This window comes from Xenia sp. Carnegie-2017, unplaced genomic scaffold (assembly GCF_021976095.1).
Source record: "Xenia sp. Carnegie-2017 unplaced genomic scaffold, XeniaSp_v1 HiC_scaffold_14, whole genome shotgun sequence".
In the NCBI taxonomy this organism is placed as follows: domain Eukaryota; kingdom Metazoa; phylum Cnidaria; class Anthozoa; order Malacalcyonacea; family Xeniidae; genus Xenia; species Xenia sp. Carnegie-2017.
The window spans coordinates 5,088,998-5,095,455 of record NW_025813447.1 but is presented as its reverse complement, the minus strand read 5'-3'; positions in this window follow the sequence as shown (position 1 = coordinate 5,095,455).

The window sequence follows — 6,458 nt, the reverse complement described above, 5'->3', positions numbered from 1 at the left end:
AAAAAGTGCCACCCGCTATCTTGTAATAATTTGTTCGTCGCACTTGTAATAATTTGTTTTTGGGATGAGGGTAAATATTCTTCTAATTAGTCCCCCTCCCGATATTAACGTTTTAGCGATGTCTTATTTCCTTTTCAACAAAAAAATCAGTTAAATACACTTAGTTTAAAGATAACCATTTCTTTCTTTAGTTTGTAGAAAGCCTGTATGTATTTTGCTTTAACTTAATCGCTGCACCCTGAGCAGCGTAGTCAGGACTGTAAAAGAGAGAGGACTAGAAAAAGCTCAGTTCTACCTTGATTAACATATATTATAATAAAACCAAAACTTTCAATCTTTAAAAAGCAATAAATATTTTAGTAATTGCAACAGAAAAACTAGTCAGCACCACATTGTTAGTTTTATACCCAAATCAAAGACCCCAGACACAGATTACATCTTATATTTCTGAAGCAAAAAAACAAACAGATCGATGTAAAGAAAAATCATACAGTATCATATATGAAAGAGCTTGATTTAAAAATAGTCCTACATTGAATGGGATGATAGGTGTGTAACACTTGGCCTGATCAGGAATTGAAATCAACTGTTCACTTTTCTAGTTTAATTTTTATATTTATATAACCTTAAATTTAAGAAGAAAGTTTGTAACTACAGTTTGTTGATAGTATTATGCTTACTTTTTGAATTTCATAATACTAATTATTACATTCTATTCAATATGCAAATAGCTTTAATACAATAATTAGAGAAACATAATACAATAAATACAGAAACTAAAGTACTTCGACGCGCACAAACAAAACACGCACGGGAAATCAAAGAAGCCTGGTACAGTAAAGTCAACGACACAATAAACAGACATATCGGCATACTCATCATATATTCACAACTAAAGAAAAAGCACAGAACTACAAACAACATCAAGACTGCAGCAACACACTCTAATAATATTCATGAATACACGAATCACATTCACAATATACCAAAACCCATGGCAACGCATTTCACACCATCCAAAACATACGAAAATATACGAAAATATACGAAGTGGGAGATGTGAAGTGGGTTAAAAAGTAGAATTTTTTGCATTTTGATTATAAGCTATTGCACAGTTGCGATTGGCAAAACAATGGCGTAATAATTGCGCATTCTTACAAACAGTTTTTAGCATTTTCGGATGCTACGGCCTACTGGTATTAGTGTTATATAGACTTCATGATGTCTAAAATAGTTTCACCGACACCTGCGCTTTTTGTGTGGACTGGCAATTTCTCATTAAATACGTCTTTAAGTTTTATAATGTACTGCAGACAAGTAGAAGATACGGAATGGCTGATTTGCTTTGTTCAAAAACTTTGAAGTGTCAGAATAACAGCGTGTTATCATCTAATTCAGTCCTATGAAAGAGCATTTCTGCATTTAAGACTAACGCGGAGTTTGAAACACTTCATGAGAAGAAAATCTGACGTATATTGTCTGTCATGATATTAACTCCAACTGTTTAGCTTCTGGTAGTCAGTAAAGACCAATTTATTGCTAGGGCATGCGGTTGTAGAGTTGGAGTGACTTGAACCGCTTTCTTTTGGTTCACTTTATTTTTTTGCAGCATTTTTAGAATACTCAGCCGGCATGAAGTCTAGGTCAATGGCGTAGTTTACAGATGAAAAGGTGAAACATCCACAACTTGCTTTACTCCCAATTTTGGGGGGCTTTAGTGATTAGGTATTCGTAATTGAATGACATTTAGAAACTTATTTTATCATGGCATTTCTGAGTTGTAAAAATATTTTAAAAAAAATGAAAATATTACTTTAGTATATTCGTTTTACACTGACTACAGGTCCAAAAACAGGTCTTAGCCCTTGATGATCAATATTGTGTATAAATAGCTTTAACAATCACAAAACTGTTTAAATTTAAAATGCGTGTATGTTATGCAGTAGAGTGTACAGAATATAGAATACATAAAACCAGTCTATACATATCATTTAATAATTAAATAACTTCATTATTAAAAATACAAGCCCTGTTGGTCTTTGGATTAAATAATACACAGTACAAGTCACTTGCAACACAATCCTCACTTTAGAATCAAGCAAGCACTTGGCTAGCAACTAGAAAGAAAAATCAATTATAACTTTGGTGATAACTTTTACAGAGCACAAATTGCTTCGAAGCAAAGTTATAAGAATTAATATAGGTAAAAAAATTGTATACCTCTAAAAATAATATTTGATATCAAAAATGCTATTAGAAAAACAAATATTCACTCACGCTTAAGTGATAAAACAAACTCTCCCTTGTGTTGAATTGAATGTCACTAAAAACTAAAGGTCTATTGGACTATTATTAGTTATCATTTATAAACAAGCATCATGAATGATTTTTGAATTGCTTGGTAAAACGTTTTACTGTGTTATTGAATTTATTTTTGTGTGTGAACATGGAAATCAATCAAGGACAGCCAAACGTCGCGTATGCCACGACCAACCCCTACGTTCATACTGAAAACGAGAGATAAGGGGTCCGACAATCTTGGTGCGAAAGAAAAGATTGGTTGTGCGGTATTGTGGGAAACAGTGGTTATTTTGTTGCCTTTATTTACTGATTTGTTCAAAGTCCACTACATTGACTCAATTTGATTATGTCAACATGCATAATTTACTGGGCTATTGCCAAAAGCATGAAATATCAAAGTCGCACATTGAAGCGTACATAACCGGCGGCACAGATAACTTATGTTGCCACCAACTGTACAGGAACTTCATGTTTGTTCTCGCTATAGCACGCCCAGTTGTTTTTGTATAGCTACGCGACTGTAGCCAATGTAGGGTAGTTTAAAAAATAAGTCTCGAGTTTGTGTAGGTGTAAGTTCGTTTCTGGTGTTTTCGTTTGAGATTGTCAATGAGAGCGTTTAAGTCATGATAATAATCAGTCGACGTGTTGTTAATTTTCTGTATGCATGTGGTCGATGAGAGTTTTAATCAGTCCTGTCTTATACTTTTGTGAGGTGAAGCTAAAGAAGTTAAGTAAGAGTCTAGTGTAGGTTTTCTTATGAAAAGTAGATGTCGTGTATGTGTTCGCGGCTGTGTTTTTAGTAATGAGTATGTCTAGAAATGGTAACTTGTTGTTATGTTCTTTTTCTATGGTAAAGTCAATATTTTTGTGTTGTATGTTTAAATAATTAAAAAAAAAGAAGAGAGAGCGTCATCCTGGTTGTTAAAAAATACAATATATGTCATCTACGTAGCGTCTGTAAAACAAAACTATAGGTCCGTCATAGTTCTTGATCCAATTCTTTTCATGATATCCCATGAAAAGATTGGCAAGAAGTTATGCTAATGATGAGCCCATCGCGACTCCGCCGAGTTGGTCAAAAAATTGTTCGTTAAATGGGAAATGAGTTTGTGATGTGGCAATGAAAAAAAGTTGTTTTAGATCTTGTTTTTAATCGTAAGGTTTGGCTGGTGTGAATAAATAAGATCTAATGCTTTAGTCCTGAGAAGGACTGTTTTTGTTGTTGTTGACTGACGTTTCGACAACTCATCACGACATCTTCATTTGCTTTAAAGGGGTAACTGTACGAAGTAAAAGCTTATTAAGCTGATAGATTTAGTCTATTTGATTGTGTTTCTGACGTTGAACAATTTCACTGCCTTTTGATATAAAGAATATTCAACCTGCTACGATAGAAATCTGATATAGTGTAAACGTGGTCTAAGTATCTGAATATGTGTGAGTTTTTGTCCGTGGCTGCATGTTCTTTAATCCGTGTGGAAAGGTGGCGGGTGGTCTCCCCATGTAACTGGAGTTACATCCAGCACAAGAAAATTCATAACCCACGTTGGATTTTAAAAGAGTGGGAATAGGATCTTTGAAGCCAAAGTGATGTTTGATTTTGAAAGATGAAAAAACTAGTTTGATGTCTAAGTCTGTGCATTAGCGTTTGTTAAGATGTGTAATTTTCGTTCTGTGATTTGTGAAACGTAGCCAATGTAGGGTAGTTTGATAAAGTAAGTCTCGAGTTGGGTAGTTGTGGGTTCGTTTCTGGGGTTTATTTTGTTTGTGATTTAGTCATGGTCATATGATTTAATGATTTTTTCTATGAAAGGTGAGGGAAAGGAGTTTCGTTTGAGATTGTCAATGAGAGCGCTTAAATCATGATAATAGCAAGTCGACGTGTTGTTAATTTTCCTTATGCGGTCGATGAGAGTTTTAATCAGTCCTTAATGACGCCGACATCCTCTCCACATTCGAACGAATCTACTACACCATCACTAACAAGCTGAAAAATAATGACGATTATATTCACATCAAGAACGAACTCATACACATCGCACAAAGTTATACCTCGTCATACAGTCCTTCACCATCTAACCTCAAAAAACACCGTTTCTTGAAGAACATTAAAACAACAAGGACATCATTTTACTCAAACCTGTTACCAGACAAAGGAAATGGAGTAGTTATTATGGACAGAAAGGTATATAATAATGCATGTATAAATATATAACTAACAACAAATCTAAATTCAAACCATTAGATAATTACTCCACTCTACACAGAGAAGGCAGACTACAACGCTTTCTCATAAATCTTAAAGAACAGGGCTCCATAGACAACCATATATACTACTCAGTTTTCCCTAGAGGCTCACAACCAGCTCGTTTTATGGTCTCCCCAAATTTCATAGATATAGAGGAAACTATTCCCTCCCATTCCATCTATAGTCTAGTCCACCAACTCTTATAACTATAATCTCTCCAAGTACTTACGCACTCTACTTAACCCTGTCATACCCAACGATTACACTATATCAGGCTCTTTTATTTTTGTTAATGAACTACACGCCCAAAACCACAACAACTTCGTTTCTTTTGATATCCAAAGTCTTTTCACTAATATCCCCTTATCCGAAAACATAAATATTGCATTAGATCTTAATAAAGTAAATGGTTTGAACCCGGGAGTATCGTTACATGTTTGTAAATGTAGATCGTCCAGGTTGGTATAGTCCTGAGAAGGACTGTTTTTGTTGTTGTTGACTGACGTTTCGACAACCTTAGCGGTAGTCATCTTCAGAGTCAAATGAGGAGTAAACGTCAGGTTAGCCGTATTTGTTATCTGGTTCTTACGTCATTGTATTGTGTGTACAGGAAATGTGTATTGTCATTGTGAATTAGTGTGAAGTGAAATATTTTATTTTTAGTTGTGATGTGTGATTTAGGTGTGATGTTTTCAGTTGTAACGTGTGGGTGTCAATTGTGTATTGTCATTGTGAATTAGTGTGAAGTGTAATGTTTTTAGTCGATCGTTTGTTTGTATTGTGAATAAGTCGTTTGTAAGGTGCCGGTAATTGCTGTGATCTGTTCAGGGGGTTTGTTCCAAGTTAGTATACCAACTTTCTAATGTAAGCCGTTGTCAGTATTGTAAGTAATGCATTTTGCCGAGTCCCAGTCAATGTTGTGCTTTGTGATTCGGTGATGTTCGCCAATGTGATTAGTTTTGTCTTGTTTCTTAGTACCTCGTTTTTGTTCAGTAAGTCTTATGTTTAAGTTCCTGCCAGTTCCCCCGATATAGGAGGCGTGGCAGTCGGAGCAGTTTATTTTGTAAACTGCACCTTGTCGTTCGTTGGGTTGTTCTTTGTCCTTTATGTTCGTTAGTACTTGTCGTAACGTTGTGATTGGATTATGTGCGACACGTATGTTGTATGGTCGTAAGATACGCGAGATAGTCTCAGACGTACCTTTGATGTAAGGTATCGTTGCTGTTGTCACTGAGTTGTTCGTTTCGTTGGTTTCGTTGAGTTTGTAAGTGTTGCGTTTGATAAAGTCAGAGTTATAGTTGTTTTTGTCAAAAACACGTTTGAGATAGTTGTTTTCGTTTTGTAGAGCGTCCGGTGAATCACATATGATTTGTGCACGTCTTGTTAATGTTCTGATTGTGGTGGCTTTGTGTGATGTGGGGTTGTAAGATGATTGGTCTAGTAGTCGGTCAGTATGTGTTGGCTTGCGATAAACTGTTGTTCGTAGTTTTAGATTGTCATGTTTTAACAAACAGTCGAGAAAAGGAAGAGTTCCGTTTTTTTCGACATCTTTGGTAAATTGTATGTGACTGTTCTGTTTGTTGATGTGAGTATGAAAGTCATCAATGTCGTCTGCATGTAGTGCTGTGATTGTTCATCTACGTAGCGAAACCAAAAAGGTAGTGCATGTTTGTAAGTCTTGAGCGCCCGTTCCTCTATAGATTGCATTACAATTTCAGCAACTACAACAGAAACGGGCGAGCCCATTGCTGTCCCATGTAATTGTTTGTAGTGTGTTCCTTTGTATTGGAAGTAAGTCGAAGTGAGGCAGAGCTCTAGTAACTCCATAATGTCTTCTGTCGGTAATGGCAGTACGTCCGTGGTGTTTGTAATGAGGGTTTTTGTACAAGTAAGTGCCAGATTAAGTGGA